This window comes from Phaenicophaeus curvirostris, chromosome Z, assembly GCF_032191515.1.
Source record: "Phaenicophaeus curvirostris isolate KB17595 chromosome Z, BPBGC_Pcur_1.0, whole genome shotgun sequence".
NCBI classification, from domain to species: Eukaryota; Metazoa; Chordata; class Aves; order Cuculiformes; family Cuculidae; genus Phaenicophaeus; species Phaenicophaeus curvirostris.
In genome coordinates this window covers 60,864,843-60,884,569 of record NC_091431.1, presented here as the reverse complement: position 1 = coordinate 60,884,569, position 19,727 = coordinate 60,864,843, and the positions used below count along the sequence as shown (strand labels likewise).

At 43.8% G+C, this 19,727-nt stretch overlaps 1 protein-coding gene across 2 annotated transcripts in view; it reads left to right on the top strand.

Moving 5' to 3' along the window:
• Positions 1-3,065: 3,065 nt before the first annotated feature.
• The window catches only part of GHR (growth hormone receptor), a 130,166-nt gene continuing 113,504 nt past the window's right edge, over positions 3,066-19,727 (top strand). Inside the window, exon 1 of one of the 2 annotated variants that reach the window (XM_069880110.1) lies at positions 3,066-3,139. The gene's annotated coding sequence lies outside the window, so the exon portion shown is untranslated. The remainder of the gene's footprint in view (positions 3,140-19,727) is intronic. The other variant, XM_069880109.1, reaches the window with a different exon arrangement.

Genomic DNA, 19,727 nt, shown 5'->3' with positions numbered 1-19,727 from the left:
AACTACAGAGTCAGGATCAGGTCTGTGGTTGCAATTCCTAACCCAATGAGTTTCTAATCATCCTTTGCATAGCTTCAGTAGCCCGACTTAAGAATGAAAGGCCTGAGGAACAATCACTGTTTTGGCAGCACACGCATCTCCTGGGAGATGTGGATATGAATCCTCTAAGCAGTGGTAAGAACAGAAACTTGACGTCCTTTGCACATATATTGATGGAAACACTACAGTATTGCTTGACACTGTTGAAAGAATATACAGGCCTCTTTCTGCAATTTTTTAAATGAGGAAAAGGCAAGAGATGGTTCTGGTGTAGGAGTGAGAAAAGTGTATCTGTGTGCCCCTAGTTTAAAATCTCACTGACACTTGTGGCAGGTAGTTATCCATGTGTCAGCTATATCAACTCCCTAAAGCCAATCAAAACCTGACGAGGTCACACCTCATGGTCCATCTTGCCCCAGTTACGTGTTTTTACCCCTCATGTTTGTTCTGGCACTCACAGGAGTGGGCAGAGAGCCAGCCTGGAGCAACTGCCTGGCTGAGGACTTTGTGTTTGCAGGTCAGTCTTTGCGGCACACCAGCTACCTGAAGCCCAGCTGCACAGCTCCTGGTGCAAGAATAAGGGAGAAGCACCACCAACCTGAGCTGCTAAAGATGCCGGGAACTGTACTGTCCCTAGCCACTGTAATCCCAAAAAGTCTACGAGCTGGCACCAGCATCCATGTTTGTTGAACCACTGTAGGGAACCCAGGGGAGCTATACTCGCTTCTGTTCTGGGCTAATTTCAGAGGGGGCTCTGCATTATGGCTCACCAAAACAGCCTAACAATTGGTTGTGAAGGTCTTACAACAAATTAGGTCTTCCACGTAACAAGTGATAGTAGGAAAGGAAATGGCCTCAAGGGAGGCCAGGGGAGGTTTGGGTAGGATATCAGAAAAAATTTCTTTACCAAAAGAGCAGTGGAGCATAGGAAGGGGCTGCCCAGGGAACCAGTGGAGTCCCCACCCCAGGAGGTGTTCAGAAGACATGTAGATGTGGCACATCAGGACGTGGTTTCGTAGACTCGGTGGTGTTGGGCTGTCAATTGGACTGGACGGTCCCAGAGGTCCTTTCCAAGCTAAACAATTCTATGGTTCTGTGGCTTGCGTGGCTCTCACCCCATCTCCACCGTATGAGGGAGGCAGATGCGGAGCCAGCACGGTGAGGTGGAGAGGGCTGCTACAAGAGCTTTGAAGGCCACGATGTCACTACTGGAGTCACCTTTGCGCATGTGGGTCTCTTTCTGGTATTCCTCCAACGTAAACGACACCTAAATAAAACAAGCTGATGGCACTACGCTCACACCGACTGTTTTTTTCCTACAGAGAGAAATCTGTATCGTCCTAAGAGAAGTCCAAGCAGCCGCTCACCCTTCTCCCGTGGCTCTCGCTTTACTCAGCCCTGCGTGCGCTTCTTTCTGTTCTGGGAAGGGCCCCACCTGCCCCACCCCACCCCACCTGCCCCATCCCGCCCAGCGGCCGCGCACACCCACACCCGCACTGCCCGCAACCCACCCCGCGCGCAGGCCCCGCACCCGCCGCAGGGCCCGCCGCCTGACGCCAGGGGGCGCTGCGGGGAGACCGCGACCCCACGGCGCGGCGGGAGAGAGGGGAAAGGAGGGAAAGGAAGGAGAAAGAGGGAAAGGAGGAGAAGGAAGAGAAGGAGAGAAAGGAAGGGGGAGAAGGAGGGAAAGGAAGGGGGAGAAGGAGGGAAAGGGGGAGGAAAAGAAGGAGAAGGAGGGAAAGGAGAAGGAGGGAAAGGAGAAGGAGGGAAAGGAGAAGGAGGGAAAGGAGAAGGAGGGAAGGGAGAAGGAGGGAAAGGAGAAGGAGGGAAAGGAGAAGGAGGGAAAGGAGAAGGAGGGAAAGGAGAAGGAGGGAAAGGAAGGGGGAGAAGGAGGGAAAGGGGGAGGAAAAGGGGGAGAAGGAGGGAAAGGGGGAGGAAAAGAAGGAGAAGGAGGGAAAGGAGAAGGAGGGAAAGGGGGAGGAAAAGAAGGAGAAGGAGGAAAAGGAGAAGGAGGGAAAGGAGAAGGAGAAGGAGGGAAAGGAGAAGGAGGGAAAGGAGAAGGAGGGAAAGGAGAAGGAGGGAAAGGAGAAGGAGGGAAAGGAGAAGGAGGGAAAGGAGAAGGAGGGAAAGAAGAAGGAGGGAAAGGAAGGAGGAAAAGGAGGGAAAGGGGGAGGAAAAGGAGGGAAAGGGGGAGGAAAAGGAGGAGAAGGAGGAAAAGGAGGTGGAGGAGAAGGGAAAAAAGGAGGAAAAGGAGGTGGAGGAGAAGGGAAAAAAGGAGGAAAAGGAGGTGGAAGAGAAGGAGAAGAAGAAGGAAAAGGAGGTGGAGGAGAAGGAGGAAAAGGAGAAGACGGAGGAAGAGGAGAAGGAGGAAAAGGAAGAGAAGGAGGAGGAATAGGAAAAGAAGGAGAAGGAGGAAAAGGAGGAGAAGGTGGAGGAGAAAGAGGGGGAGAAGGAAGAGGACAAGGAGAAGGAAGAGAAGGAGGAAGAGAAGGAGAAGAAGGAAAAGGAGGAGAAGGTGGAGGAGAAGGGAAAGGAAAAGGAGGAGAAGGAAAAGGAGAAGGAAGAGGAGGAGGAGGAGAAAGAGAAGAAGGAAAAGGAGGAGAAGGTGGAGGAGAAAGAGGAGGAGCAGGCGAAGGTTAAGCAGGAGGAGGAGCAGGAGGCGGGGGAGGAGGCGGCGCGGCGCTGCTCCCCGCACCGGGCGGGCGGCGCGGGCTGCGGGCGGCGGGTGCGCGGGGGGGCGGCGCTCCCCGCCCCGGTCCGGCCGCCCCGCCCCGCCCCGCGGGAGGCTGCGGGCTGAGCCCCGCGCCCGGCAGCGCTAGCTCCTCGTCTTCAGTCGTCGCCCGGCGCGGGAGCGCGATGCCCGGCGGAGCCGCTCCCGCGGGGGGCGCTGCGCCCGCTGCCGCTTGCGCCAAGTTTGCCGGCGAGTCGGTGAGTCCCGGGCGGCGGCGCCTCTGGGGCGGGGGGAAAGTTGGAGGTGGGGGTGAAACGTGGCCCCGGGGGGGAGGACGAGCCGCGCTTTCTGCTCGGGTGTGAAAAGCAGAGCGAGAGCTGCCGGCGGCGCGGGCTTCCCTGCTGGATGGACCCGCTCGGAGCGCCTCTTGCGTGTGGTTTGTTCCAGTTTATACAACACCCCCGCTTCACACACACCCCCCCCGCTTTTTTATTTTTAATAACTTTTCATGCTATCTATAACTGGCTGCATTTCGCGGTGCGCGGGCTGCTGTCAGTGTTGCACGGGGGGGAAAAAACAAACAGGACAGAATATTTTCAGAATATTAAAAAAAAAAAAAGAAAAAACCGACCGCCGCAACTCTTGTTGAGAGCAGGAGCGTGCGGAGCAGCGGGTGCCGCTGCGGAGGGGCCGCTGGAGCTTTCTCACGGCGGTGTCCTCGGCGCTGTTTGTTGCAAACTCTTCCCTGGGCTGGGATCAAGTGTGCTGAGGCGCGTCCCTTACTCCTCTGTCCATCTCGTTCGAATCTGGCGTGTAACGATCTTATCCTTCACTTTCCTCCTTGTAGCAGCCACAAAATATCTGCGCCCGGTCATCTTTCCTCTCCTGGCTCAAGCAGAAGTGAGAATGAAGCGACTAAAAGACTGTAGCCCGCTGCTTGAGTTGGGTCCTGCTTTATAAAATGCTTCAAGCGAGTGTTTACTAATGGGAAAAACTGGAGTTACTTACCAGTTATTTAAGCTTAACTTCAGTCTGAAAGACTCTTAGCTGTAGACTAGGCTTGGTTGCTCATCAGTGATGATAATACAGTTGGGAATAGAATTAACATAAAGGAGATTTGGTAAGACTTATTTAAATAGGTCATTTATTTTAAAAATGCTATTTTAAATAGTGAGATTAGAGTAGGTTGCAATTGAGATGTTTTATGGCTCTGAGCGATAAATGTAAGTATTACTAGAAGTTATTCAGACAGCTTGAAGTGTTTAAATAGGCATGTGGTGTCTTTCATCTCCACCACATCTCAGTCTTGCATTACAAGAATTGGTACTTGTCATGATAATTCGGGACATTAACGTGTTTTAATAATTATAAAGGATTGACAAACAAGGCAGCCTGCAATGCTTCTGAGGAGTAATTTCTCAAATTGCCAGTAAATGGTAGTGGTAATTTTATTGAATATGTGAACATAACTTACTCTAACATGTAGAGAAGTCATCGATAACCCCCATATGCAATGGAGTCAGATTCTCCGAGTGTGGTCAAGCATTGTTTTCATTACCATGGGCAGTTTCATTGTCTCCTGGTGTCAGTGTATCTGCACAGCACAGTGCAGCACCGTGAAAATACATAAACTTGCAGGCTCTGTGGGGTCGCTTTCAAAGAGCCCTTGGGTGTCTGTGCTGTGCTGGGTGTGTTGGGGAGGTGGACGGAGCTCGATTCTGCACACTTACTTACTGAAGTAGTGTGTGCTACTGTATGTGACCCCTTGTGTCAGTTTCCAGTAGGGAAAGCTCAAATAAATCTTTGACGGCAATTCCTCTGTTGCTCGGCTATACCTTTCTTTTCCATGATCTGTAGACTGAGGAATTGCAGTATATGTTGGCCCTGTTAGGGTATAGCTCACAGGGTGTCTTTCCCTTGAATGTGTGTACGTTTATTTGAATGTGTCTATAAACCAGAGGCAGGCCTTGCTTCTATCAAATGACACTTCCTTTTGCTGCAGAAATTGTTTTCTAGAAAAGCTAGTATTTATATTGCACTACTAATGGGAGCACTGATCTGAATGAATATAACGTTGTGTATCTTCTTTGAAATACTGGATTTCCATGAACAAAATAACAGCTGTGGATTTTTTGTCATTGAGAGGGCAACATAGACAGGGATGCTCCAATTTTTTTTTTTTGTCTGATTTTAACAAAAAAAAATATTTTATAAGATACAGCAGCACTTGCATTCAGCCCAGTTGAAGTTTTTGTGGTCAAGGTAGGTGTCAAAACATTTTTAAAGCATTGCAAATAAATAAAAATTATGGAAATAACGGGAATAGGGGATAAAGTTGGTGGGGAAAGGAAGGGCAAGGGTACCAGCAGTGCAAAAATGAGTCCACTCAGTCCACATGAAAGGCCTTAAGTGATGGGTTTGCTGGAGGGTTGGGTTCCTTTTCACTAAAAGGATCTTCCTTATTTTGTTGCTAAATATTTATCTGATGAAAAGATGACTCGTTGGCCCAGCAGAGACGGGATGGTAATTTTGGAAAGAGGGCAATGTGAGGAAAACGGGCAGAGATGTGGTGGGGCTGCCACTGCAGTGTGGTGAAGGCAAAAGGATGACACGATATACTCATTTGGCGGGGGCTGATTTATGTCAGGACTTGAAGGAACACTTTGTGCTCCGATTATTTTATCACAAGGGGTATCTTTCTTTATTGTATATAAATCCCAATTTCAATTCTTTGTGTGAGGTGGGTGTTTATTTACATATTGTTTTAATTCATGAGAGTTGTAACATACATCCTCTTACCAAAGAGCTGGTTCTCAATGCATGAGAAACAGTTTTTCCCAGTAAATTTTAAAGGCAGTTCCCCAACAGGGATGGATGTCTGTATCACATTTTCTGCAGGCTATAAAATATAAAAGCATTTAAGCGCAATATTTATTGACCTTTAGAAAGAATGTATTCTGTTGAAAAAAAATCATCACCAGAAATTTATTTTTTTATTAATAAGTTAATATAAACTTCAGAAGGGCATCACAGTAGCAGGTTGGTTTGCAGTAGGATAAGACCTAATGTCTTACCTGAACAAGATACTGTCCCTTACTGTTTGCTGAGCATTTCAGAGCTACAGTGTTGTGAGGAGCAAGTAAAAGACAATTAAAATTACTTTTACTGAAGGAATAAATAATGGAAAACACCCTTGTCCAGTCTTCGACTTCAGGCAGTGATGGTCACTAGTGCATGAGGTACTCGTATTAAATGTGTGGATGCACATGGGTGGGCACTTGTTTTAGAGTAATCTTTCAGGTGTAAGGTTGTCCCACTTCATTTATTGTCCATCTAATCAGTAGCTGAAGAATTATAACAGTAATCAATCATGTATTAGCTTTAAAATTCTGTCACACTATTCATGCTTATGCTGAATGCATTTGTTAGTCCTTTAACTTTGCAAAAAATCCACTGACTGTAATGCTGACAACCATATCTTCTAATTCATGCTCAGTTTTATAACTTAAAGTTAAGATACTCCTATGTGTCGTGATAGAGTTTGCAGCATAGCCTTTTGCCCTGCTTCATGTTTAAACAAGTGTTTATCTTTTGTGTGAGCGCGGGATTGTGGTCATATGGAGAAAGGTATTATAGGGCTTCACAGAGGACGCTGGAGGTGTGATGGAGACAACTGCACAGGGAATGCTGATGGAAGGATATGGAACCCTGGTAAATTTAGCAGAAAACTTGAACGCCTCTGCATTAAGAGAATTCTCTTCTGATGTGGAAGGAGTTATACTTTCCCATCTCTCCTTTTCTGTAGCCATTTAGAGCCACATAGTGTTAAGGTATTGTAGGGCTGGACCTGCTAGACCTGCACATCAGGCACAAGCTACTGCCTAGAGAGAGTGCATAGTGAGGGAAACTGAACTCAAAATGTGCAGAGAGGATCCTTCACCGGCTTTACACTCACTAAGGTGGAAGATTCCTGTCTGATCTCTTAATAAGCTTACTGCTCATAATCCTGCAGCAAAAATGATATATGAAGACATAAATATGAATTATCAGTGGCATTTGCATACCAGTTAAATGCTGGACAATAATAGGGGTGGAGATAACTAACACTTAGGAATTTAAAAGCTAATTGGTGTCATAAGTTCATTACAGTCTTAAAACTTAGCTTAGGAGTAGGCATTCCAAACAAAGTAGTATTTCGGATGCTCTATGGATTAATTTTGTGCAATACAGGTTTGTCAACAGCCAACACACAACAACTGTGAGGGGTAGTTGCACAAGTTAGGCTGTTAATAATAACCATTATGCTAGAGTCATAGAATAGCATTGTAGAATTGTTGAGGTTGGAAAAAACATTTAATATCAAGTCCAACCCATACCTAACACTGCTAAGTCCACTACTACACTATGTCTCTAAGCACCACATATACATGACAGAAATACCTTCAGGGATGGTGACTCCCCCACTTCCCCAGGGAGCATATTCCAGTGCTTGACAACCCTCTTGGTGAATAAATTTTTCATAATATCCACTGAAAATATTGCATCATTCAGGCACATAAGTTGAGTTTGAAGTTTTATTGCCTCAGGAGAAAATGAGATTGGTAAAACTCGGCCCATCAGTAGGAGAAAGTTCAAATCCTGATTTATTATCAGGAGCCATTCCAGCTCCATGCTCACTGGCTATGGGCATGCACCCCAGGCTGTTATGATATTGCTGTCATGGGCAGCCTGATAGAGTCAGTACTCCGGTTTTTGCCGTAGTGCTGATTCAGGTCTAGCCAGGCTATGATGCAGGGAGTACCGAAGTATTTTTGCCTGTTATTCTCCAGGTAGAGATATCCAAAGGCTGTTTTCTTAATGGCTCCATATTCCACCAGATGGCTAGAATGCATTGATAGTACGCTGTAGGTAGAACCCATACCTGTGCTAGTTCAACAAATGTCTGGGTGCCTCTCCAGCATGCAAGAGGTTTGGGTTTTAATCTATATGTAGTTCATCTCTACCACCTTGTTGATACAGCCAAACATCTCCTTTTGTGCCTTTCTGGAGTCTGGGGACTGAGTAACAATACTCTGAACATTAAAGGGTCCATATGCAAGGACAAACAGACTGAAAGAACCAACAAATTTTATCTCAGCTGTCTTGGTTAAATGAGTATGTCAGTTTTTACTTCATGAACTGTGTGCCATATGCCCAGCTGCTCTCAAATGTTCAGCTAGCAGCCTGTTTTCTGCTATATTCCATGTTTTTCTTTTTTTTGCCTGACTTTTACACACACAGACTTAGGAATTTATATCAGTTTAACCTTGAGAATGAATTGGTGCAGTGGGCTCTCCTTTACTGCATGACTGCGAATATTGTTTGAATACGGTACTGCATGCTTATTACATTGTTTATGCTCAAGAACCATGTTATGAACCTGCTTTATAACTGTTTTGAGCAATGCCTTGCATACTGTTTTCATCCAAAAAAGCTTGAATTGTTTGGGTTTTTCACTGTTCATGAGATCGCTAGTGCCTTTGTGGGATGCTGTAAACAGCGAGTGAAAAGAAAGTAGGGTTCCTTGTAGATGGTGGTTCTTGTTCCTTGCTGCACGTGAGTTCAAGAGGACTTGTGGTTGGGACCAAGCTTTATCTGTTATTCATAGAGTAAAGAAGCTCTGGAATGAGAATCAAGAAGAGAAAAGCAATTAGAAGCAATGAGCAGCTGTATCTTCGGCTTTGATTACTTTTTATGGTTGAGCCTAGTAAGGCATGTCCAGGCAATGCTATGGAACTTCAACCTACAAAGACATCCCCAGGAAAACATTGCTTCAGTACTGGCTGTGACAGTTTAAATTTGGGTACAGAACAGTTCTAAGGACTAAGATGTTCAGTAAGCAGGGCAGAACACAGCCCTGTCAGGACCCACGAGCCCGTCTGTCCTTCACAGCATGCACAGATCAAGCCCAGTGAGCTGTGCTTGCACTGGGGCTCTGATCTTTCTGGTTGAGTCCTGGCTTTTAAAAGTAGGGTGTGTACCAGGTCTGTGCTTGCTGCAGTGAGTCGAGCAATCAGAAGGAATGATTTTTCAGGGTGCAGTGGGAAATACTGCTCTTTTTTCTTGGATCCACTTACAGTTTTTGGCTCATCCACACATGTAACTGAAACGTAAGCAGATAAAACTCTTCAGACTTGACTTCTGCACATGGCAAACAGTGCCAGCCTGCTGGTCGAGCACGCGTGGCTGCACTGTTCTTTCTCGTGCCTGCAACAATACTGCAGTACAATCATAGAGAGCGTGTGAGATAGCACTTTACACTTTATAGCTGTGATTTCTGACCTTTGGAGAGCAGCAGTGAGTCTCTGGGTCTTCTGGTGCTGGATGGTGATAACAAACACTGCACAGGAGAGACGCTTGTTACGTGATACAGTTACTGCACGCCTGTACGCCAGCCAGTTCTGCTGGTGTGGGACAACGTGTACGGCATGGAGGGACTGCAGCTTGGGACAGGGAGAAATGGCCCCTCCACCTGCCTGCGAGGAAGGCTATTTTTGTGGAACTGTGTGATCAACTCTGGTATCTTCCAGCAGTAAGGCACATTTAATAAGGGTGGCCATATCATTTCAGAAACCATTTCAGAAAACGCAGTCACTGTTGCAAAGCAGCCTGTGTCTCATTACTGCTGGTTCTTACTTAAATATTTTTCTTGAATAGCTAATTTCCTTGAAATAATAGGTAGACTTGAGATAATGAATTTATTTCATAGTACTGTGTCTAGACACACTTTTTCTCAGTAGCATGCAATTTATGCACCAGAAGGCACCCACAAGTGTGTTATCTACAGTGGATACTGCTTGTATTTTCTGAAGGCTTTTGCTGACCAACAGGGGTGCTGGCAGTGACATTGAGGAAGGATGGTGTGAGGTGCCTGCTTAACTTGCAGTGGGGCTGCTCCATGTTGTAGAACCTGTATCTGATGTACAACAAAAATAAGCAATACATTGTGCCCTTTTATCTTTGATCGAGCTTGTGGCTTGGATGAATGCACTTAATGCCATGATGTAAAAAGTAATGCTGTTTACTGTTGCACACGTGCATTTTCTGTAGCTTGTTCTATTGCTTTTCTCCAATTATAAGAAAATGTTACTGTTTTATTACATTAACCAAAAGTACTGTGAAAATCACTGCAGGTATCTTTTGATCTCCTATTCTACTACTGCAGGGTGAGGGCTGTCTCTTTAAGAGCCAAAGGAAGCTTTATAGATCAGTGGGAATAAAAAGTCCACCCATCAAGAAGAAAGAGCATAGGATTTAGGAATACTCTTCCTGACTTATTGTTCATGTTGACATTGAACAATATAATAGAAATATTTGTACAGAAGCCTCTGTAGTTATACTCCAGTTTTGTATGCTGAGGTATGAATTTCAGATACAATCCATTTTTTAAAGTATTTTGGCCTGTCATTTGAATGTTATTTCAAGCCTAAGGAACCCAAGAGCCTGGTTCACCACAGGAGATCTTTGAGTAGAAAAGTGAAGTTTTCCACAGTGGGTGAACATGTTCTACAGGTGTTTAGTTTGCAGAAGCCATGCAGAAAATCAGAGGAGGTTTTATGGTGTGAGAGATTAATAACAGGGACTGCATACAGATTGTGGATAATTTCTGAAACAAAATGGAGTATGTATTAGTAGAAAGACCTGGACATGAAAGCCTGGGGAACTGCTGGATGATGTATGAAAGACTGAAGTTATATGCTCTGAACTGTTTGATTCCACGGTTTTAGGGGGAAAACTGAGCATTATGTGACCAAAATCAAAAAAACATGTTTAAGATTAAGTGTAATGATTTGTTTAAGGATGTTTGAGATGACTAGACTAAAGCACAGTCAAAAGTACTCAAACGCTTAAGATGATTTAGAAATTCAAATGTAACTTGAATTGCACCCAGGAATGTATTTTGCTACTGATTTTTAAACACATTTTATTTTTTTCATTATTACAAAGATCATGACACTTTATGGGTAGAGCTGTGATATGAATAGAGATATTTTAATGGTGTAGGACTCCTTCTGCCAGAGGTTTGCATTGCTGTACTTTTCAAACAGCGTATTAGTTGCACTGTTTTTGTAGGAACGTGCCAGTACAGCAGCTCATACAAAACACAGAGAACGGAAAGATGGTATTTTTCAATTAAACAATTAATGTTTCACCAACTCATTTTATATGTGAGCAGCTGGTACACATAGTGTTTTTATTGCTGTTTTGGTTTTATTTACCAATGCTGAAGTGTGAAAAAATTTAAGATGTCAATAAAAATGACTGGCACCATTTGTTGGTAGGGCTGAAACATAAGAGAGATCACTTCACTAGTTATTTATTTGTCTGGATTGCTTTAAACTGATTTTAAGAGGTTCCTGCCATGGACCCTGACTGGACAAGAGAATGTGACTTGTAGATCCTCTTCATACGAAGCTGAAGTGTGCCCTTACTGGCAAAAGAGGAATGATCCCTCCCTCTCAAACACTTGCACTGGCCAGACATCTTGAAAACTGGCATGAGAAGTACGTTTGTTCCCATTCAGATGGAGCAACTTCACTACTACACAGCAGCAACTTCAGCTGTGGTTTCTTGACCTGCAGGTCACATAGCTGGATGTTCTTGGGGCTTTTTGTTTGCTCCATTGGGGGTGGCCAGGCTTCTATGCCTCTGGAGCCACATGCCAAAACCTTTGCTCAGCTGAGGGCTTAGTCAAGTTTTTTTTGGTTTTTTGTATTTATTTTTTATTTCATTTTGAACCCTTGAACACTTTCTATTGAGGTACAAACTGTTTTAGAAAAGTCTCACATTTCTGTTACAGTATATATAAACATCCTGAACGTTGTCATTTTTTATAGGCTCTCTATGTTGAAAGCCTCTGTAACCTACTAGGGTGACCTTCATAAGAGTTATTGGCTCTTACTCTGTGGAAGAATTATCATGACCCAGCCCGGCAGACAGGCTGCAAAGAAACAGATGGAGAGGGGAGAGAGGAACACTTTTGGACTCTGCTGTGATAGTGGCAATACTGGCCATGAGGGAGGAGAAGGCAGTTGACTTGCAGAGTTTTCTGTAGGAGTCCTTCTTAAATTGTTCTGGCTGTTTTTAAGCAGTCTTATTAAATAATTGACAAAGCCAAATACCAGAATGGTCATCCACAGCTTACTGGGCATATAGTGAATTATCAGCACATCGTTACAGAACAATCTATGAAGAAAAAGACATCCAGATTATTGAACTGCAGATTTCTTTATTGTATACAGTCCATGTTGAACCTCATGTTATCATTATATATAATAGATCTAGCAAAGTTTCTTCCTTTGCTTTGTTCCAGCTCTTCTGACTAGAAGTCAGCCTTCAGTTTTGGGTAGGCTTTTCTGAATTGTGTGGCTTAGAAAAGCAGGAAGGACTGTCAGAAGTTTCTTTTACAGGATAAATGAGCAATCTCTATCTCTTGCCACACTGTTGTGCTTTGGTAGGGTGGCTTTGGTGGGCACTGGCAAAACCCTGTGTTCATGATGTTGCTTCACATCCTAGTAGATGAGTGTATTCCAGATGCTGTGATTACTTCCTACCTTAACAATACAGATAGGTGCTCTTAAAAAACGTTACTGAAATTCCTGGTTGGAAGCAGCGCAGTTGTTCACAAACTGTGGCTTGTGGAGCACTTCCAGACAGCACAGATTGAAGCCAGCTCGGGGAAAGTGCTGAGCTGTTCATGGGCAGAGTTGATGGCAGCCAGGGCTTCAGTTGCCCATGCAACTGCCTGCGAGCAGAACTGCCTGTGTACCATCCTCTCTGCCTCCCTGGCCTCTCTCCCTGGGCTGCTGCTGAGCAGAGACTGAAGTCTTTCTCAGTTTGTCCTGATGTATGTGAACTCAGCAGTCTGTTTGCTCTGATGCCAGTATGTGAGAAGCATCAGTGGTAAAGCTCACATGAAGGTTCCCTAAGAGGGTAGAGCTACATAATACAGTGGAACTGTGGCACTGGTAGAGGCGGAAACTTCCTAATAGAGAATAGCAGGAAGCCTGAACAAGCAGCTGTATTAATTATGGCGATTACGGGACAGGAATAAGGTGTCTTATGGGGAAAGATGAATGTGAATCTGTATTTTGTTCTCTTGATACAGTTCAAAGCTCAATTGGCTGGCAATCATTTGTAGGTGCTATAATCGTACAAACAATATTGAAGGAATTCAGACATTTGAAAAGCAATGACCAAAAAAGCATATTGAACAGGCTAGAATTGATTTTTTACGTTGCTTAAGCTTTCGGGGATGTGTTAAGGGAAGAGCAGACAGATTCTAACACTGTAGATCAAGGACAGAGGGTATGTACTTATAAGCAAACAATATGGACAGTTTGGATGTTATACATTATAAATAGTTGCTTAATGGCAGCTTTGTATTTGGACCTTGACTTTTGACGATTATTGCTCTTACCATTTATTTCTTTGTCTTAGCAAAGTACTTTACATAGTATAGAAAAGAACTAGTGCCATATATTATTTTGTTTTGTCATCCAAAACAGTAAAATGAAACAGAACCACTCACATTCTGTAAACTTTTTCTTTGCGGACCCATGTGTGTCTGGTGTGTGAGGGATGATGCTTTCAAAACCACCCTGCTAACTCCTTTCTGAGCCGGACCTTTACTGAGATAGGGAACTTTCTGCAGAAAGCATTACAAACTGTGGATACAGTTTCTGTAGTGTTTAGTATTTCTGGACGTATTTTGGCTCAAAAACTTATCCATGGGCATTAAATGCTGGCTGCTCTTCTTCTCCTTGTTATCAGCAAGTCACCATGTAGAACACAGTCATTTAGTTGTAATAAATTTAGGCAAATGTTGAAATAGTAGAGAATTGTCACATGGACCATTAGAAATAACTATCATGGGATCAAGAAGACCCACAACAGTGCTTTTCATCTTCAACTATTAATACAGTCATGCATTGAGAAGTTGTGAAGGAAGTTCAAAACAATCTCTCCAAGCTTTGCCAAGTTTGCTCAGTGGGATCTCTTGTTGCTGGATACTGGTGCTGAATGAGAAAGAACAGCAGCCATCATTGGGGGAATTGGTTTTCTGAAATTACTCAAAGTCAAATACCAATCCAGTTGTTTCAGGGCCTTACCCTGTGGACTACCTTACAGTTTGAATGACAAGCAAGCAGGTAGAAATTGTATTTATGAGGAAAGTGTTCGTTATCTATGTTGTTAGCTCTGGGAATGCATGCAATCTTTTATTTGAGAGTTTGATGTAGCTGTGAAAAAGGGATTGTAGCATAGGTTGTAAGATCAGAGTGAAAGTTTTGGGCTGCATTTCTCAAGCAGTAGCTCCTGGAAACGATACGCAGCTTGTGGCTAGGAACAGGGCCATATTCCCAGCCGTGACTGGAAGGAAGGCTCCTCGGAGAACTCAGAAAGGTCTCAGCCAGACACGAGCCTTCAGAGCTAGCGCTCATGGCACTGATTTGCAAACCATAGCAGAACCACTACAGCTGTTCTGTGTTTTGGGTGTTTTTCATTTTTTTTTTTTCCTTTTTAGAACAGGGGAATACTTGGTTGAGTATTCAGGTGTTTTGAATGTATTTTGCTCTTCACTTTTATGCAGTCTTGGAATTCATAATAAGCTAGGTACTGTTTGTGTTTCATGGAGGTGGTTGAGTCACCTTCCTTGAAGGAGTTTAAGGGACGGGTGGATGAGGTGCTGAGGGGCATGGTTTAGTGATTGATGGGAATGGTTGGACTCGATGATCCTGTGGGTCTTTTCCAACCTAGTGATTCTGTGATTCTGTATCCTATCCAAAAGTCCAGGGAACCTACAAAAAGACTATTAATTTTCTTCAAACCATTCTCTTTGGCAGCAGCATGAGCTGAAAGGTTTACATGAATTAAAGATTCATGGCCAAGTATAAAGTTAGGCCATTAAAGTTATATGCTGACCAGACCCCCTTGAGCAGTTTGTTAATGAAGAGGTGTAAGCCTAGCACTGTACTGACTAAATATATGTAATTGCTACAATGATAGGTGCTGCTGGGAGGAATCTAGCATCCTTTCTGGAGTCTGATTTGTTGATTATTGTATGACCCAGTTGGCAGCAAGCCTGTCTTGTGAGGCACGGGACAATAATATCCTGCACCGCTCCTGTGCTTGAATTGAATTCAAGTAATTGAAATAAGGTGCTGGCATTATTTGGGACGGATATGCATTTGATAACTGATTGTTGCCAAGTTGCATGATAAAATAACAGCCTTTTTCTATCATAAAGCTTTCCTGCATTGTTCATCAGCAGGGTAAGCCTGAGGAGCTCTGCTTCTGGTAAGAATGAAGAGAGAGTTTGTAGTCATGGCATCGACAGGCACATCCTGTCACTCACTAGAAAATCTGCTTATTCTGAAGTTTTCCATGCTTTACTAGAGATCTAGGCATTTACTTGGTATACTTTCAGAAAATTCAGATTGTGATGTCAAATTTACTTTAAAGTTATTTTCATAAATCCAGAAAAACGCAACCAAACGATACCACCAGGTATCCTCTTAGATAATCTTAATTTCTAAATCTGGTGTTTGCAATATGATGACCTGTCTGCAGGAAATGAGCACTTCTTCACTAATCCCAGAATGGCTAAAAGCTCACTCCTTAGCAGAAATGGGAATCTGGTAGGCCTTGAGTGCAAATTTATGTCTTTGTAGAGACTTAACCCACAGGCCCTCAGATGTGCTGGCTTTTCCTCTGCAATGTTAGTGTAGGTACCTGGTGTGGTTTGCCTGATCTTTTCCACTGTTCAGGTTTCTCAGTTCTGAACTCTGCCTAAAAAGTAGATTGGCACGTATTCTTTTATTTATCATAGAATCATAGAATAACCAGCTTGGAAGAGACCCACCGGATCATCGAGTCCAACCATTCCGATCAAACACTAAACCATGCCCCTCAGCACCTCGTCAACCCGTGCCTTAAACACCTCCAGGGAAGATGAATCAACCACCTCCCTGGGCAGCCTGTTCCAGTGCCCAATGACCCTTTCTGTGAAGAATTTTTTCCTAATGTCCAGCCTAAACCTCCCCTGGCGGAGCTTGAGGCCATTCCCTCTTGTCCTGTCCCCATCACTTGGCAGAAGAGGTCAGCACCCTCCTCTCTACAACCTCCTTTCAGGTAGTTGTAGAGAGCAATGAGGTCTCCCCTCATCCTCCCTCTTCTCCAGGCTAAACAACCCCAGCTCTCTCAGCCGCTCCTCATAAGGCCTGTTCTCCAGCCCCCTCACCAGCTTCATTGCTCTTCTCTGGACCCACTCCAGAGCCTCAACATCCTTCTTGTGGTGAGGGGCCCAGAAGTGAACACAGTACTCGAGGTGCGGTCTCACCAGTGCTGAGTACAGAGGGAGAATAACCTCCCTGGACCTGCTGGTCGCGCCGTTTCTGATACAAGCCAAGATGCCATTGGCCTTCTTGGCCACCTGGGCAAATTTTCAAATTAGTCATGCCAGCTATGCATAAAAGAGCTGAAGCAAAAGCATTCCATATCCGTTGTTAAGTATTTTATTTTCCAGACTAAAAGCTGAATACTTGCAGCTTATGTGTCATTCTATGCTTGTCATTCCTAATTACTTTCTGGCATGTTCCTGGGTGTTTTGTAGACAGGGAAACAGATTTGATTGGGTTTTTTTAAGCACACGGCTGAAATGCCTTGGCTGAAATGCCTTTATAACTAGGCTAAAAAACATAATAATATTCTGTGAGGTGGAAAACTATTGGGAGAAATAAATGTGTGGACATTTCCTTTCTGAAAAAGTAACTTGCTGCATCTGTTATTATCAGTAAGCACTTTGTCCTGAAGAAATGAGACTGTTAGGTTTGTAACTGGAAATGAGTCATTAAGCATATTAGGTCATTTTCAGAGCATGTGTGTGTGTGATTTTCCCTGCAGGTATTCTATATACTGTGGCATGTCTTACCAAAGGAAAATGTGATGTTTGCATACCAGATTTTCTTACACGTGTTCATAAATGCACATGTACGGAGATTTGCGGTTCTGACCCTGGAGGTACTCTACCAGTGAGCTACAATAAATCTTTTGAGGCTGGCAGTAAATATCAAATGCATCAATGAAAAAATGAGACTCTCCTAGCTGGAATTCCCTTTGCTTCTTGGGATTTTATTCTCTTGACTGTCAGTTGACCACTTGACTACCCTGACAATGTGCTGGAGTATCAGAAGCCTATTATCTCCCGAATGAGCTGCAATTCTAAATCTGAAGATAAATCTTTAGGGCCACCATGGTTTTGTAGAGTACTTGTTGATACACAGGGTGCTTAGGATAAACTCAGACCTGAAATAACTCCGAAGGCTGTGGCTGGAAATAAAAGGAAAATATCTTTTTTGTGTGACTGATTAATTGGGGAGGCTCTTGTTTCTCTGCCGTAGGGTCTGCAGCATACGTGCAGTGTAGGGTGCCTGAGCTGCATCTCTGGTTTGCGGCAGGGGTTTTGCTAGTCTGATGTGCCTTGTCCCACAGCTGACTGGCAGGAGGAGCAGGAGCCTGTGGCAGGAGGCTACCTTTTGGTCAGGAAGGGCTAATTGGCTCCTTTGGGCAGCAGACAACAGCCAGGTGTGTTCTGGCCAGGCGTGAAGCTACCTTTCAACAGCTGCCAAGTACCAGGTGCTGACAGCCTTGTGGCAAGATCAGGGCTGGAGGCAGCTTCTGGACAGCTGTGGCCTGAGCGGAATGTTGGGATCTCCTCCTGGTCACCTGTGAGGTGTCCTAGGTTCATCGTGTGACACAAATGCTCATGTATCCAGGGTTGAAGGATCCAAGAGCTCCACAGCCAGAGCATTGCCATCAAAGACAAATCTTGGTCATGATTTCACTGTAGCAGTAGATGGGAAAGGTGACCTAACTGGAACAGGCTGCCCAGGCAGGTAGAGGAGCCACCATCCCTGGAGGTGTTCAAAGAATGTGTAGATATGGTACTTTGGGACATGGTTTAGTAGGCACGGTGGTGATGGGCTGGTGACTGAACTGGATGATCTTAGAGTTCAAGGTTGGAAAAACCTTAATGATTCTGTGATTTTAAAAACAGCTGGTCTGTCTGGGCAGTATAGTGTATTAAAGTTACTGAAGATGTAACTTGTGTGATGTAATATTAAGTATCTGCACTAGAAACCTAAATTATTTGCCTTCTGTGAAGATTCTACTATGACAAGCCTAAGACCTTAATTCTGCTGCCTCAGTTTAGTGCCTGCTTTTCAGTGGTATGTGCAGAATTTTCCTGGTATGCACCATCTGCTGTGATAAACAGGAGGAAAGACTCTTGCCTCAGGTGACAGTAATTTATTACTAATACAGTGCCACGGCCATAGTCTGCAATTCAGTAAACTATGCTAAACAAATATGGAGACACCTGCCCTAGAGAACTGGCAGTCAGCATTCACGAATGGCAGGATAATTTACAGTGCTGTGCAAAACAAATATAGCCACATATGTCTTCACTGTGTGCTGATTGCTTATGCTTTTAATATATTCTTTTTGTTGGCTGCGTGCCTGCTGAAATTTGACAGTCCCCAGTATTAGTTGCCTCTTTGTGCCTTACTAAAGTAGCTGTAGGAAAATATTTTATGGTTGGACTCGATGATCCGGTGGGTCTCTTCCAACCTGGTTATTCTATGATTCTATGATTTTGCTGAAGTCTGAGATTTTTAAGGGAATTTTGAGTATAGTTTGATGAGTTATTACTGGGAAGGAATCCTTGAATATAACTAGTCTCTTCTGTGCAACAGTGTATGTAAGCTTTTCATTACAAGTTTGCCTCTGACTGGATGAAATAAAGTAGTAATTTTTATGGAAAAACATAATTTTTAAGAAACCAAGCCAGTTGATAATTTTGGGTTAAATTAGACTAATGGATTTTTAGGATTAGTTTGGACTGTATAACTTAATGCTGGATTGGTTAAACAAATTTTAAATAAAAATCAGTTTTTCAGACTGAAGCATGACCTAAATGAGTTGAAAACAGCTAAACAAAAGTAACTTCAAACAAATTCAAATAATAAATATTTTCAAGTGTATTCAAGCAAGTGAAAATATGTTTTATTTTGTATTTCATAAGATTATAGAAATTGACTAGAAACAAAAATTTTAAAGAAATATAGTCCTCCTATAGAATTACATATCAGTATGAATGGAGCCAACTGATGTTTTTTCATTGAACCTGAAAGAAGTGCTACTGAACTGTTGTGGGTTTTTTTTTGCTGTTAGGCTAACTGCTGTTGGTTTTCTTTTCTGGAGAAGTCACAGTATTTTCATGATGTTCATAAAGGTACTAAAATGCCTTCAAACAGAATTTTACTAAATGATTGTTTACAGACGCCAGTTGTGGATTGTGTGAGGTAAAAATCTTGAATAAGGATTATGGTAGAGATAATGCTGATGATGACGAAGAGTGAACACAAATCCCTGTCCTTGAAGAGTTTGCTGCATGGATGGGAACGCTCCCTCTCCCTTTGCAGACAGGACAACGAAGCTGTACAGTGAGGTCCACAGGTTCTGTGGAGGCTCTGCAGCAGTGCAGGGTTGTTTTGCTTTCCTTAATTACCTGACTGGAAAGTTATTAAAAAAAAACCTAACTACAGTCGGTGCTTGTGGTAGCATGGCAGCCACGGTGAGCCACTGACTGCTGTTTCCTCTGCAACAGCCTCTCCAGGCTGGAAGGCTTTGTGCTTGCCTACCTCCTCCTGCTGCCCCTGGTATCTTGCATGTCTCTTTAAGACAAATGCCTGTCTCTCAACCTTTCTCTGCTGCCCAGGTTTTTTGAAGTTTGTATCTTCATTGCCTTCTTCTGCAGACTTCTTGATTTGACCACCCCAAACACCTCCTCCTTGTCTTTTTCTTTTTCTGCCTCCCCCTCCCTCCCCAGCTGCTCTCTAGCCTGTTACGCCTTACTTATATTGGTCAGTGATAGAATATGACACTCTGACATCTAATCTTGTAATAAAGCAATGTGAAA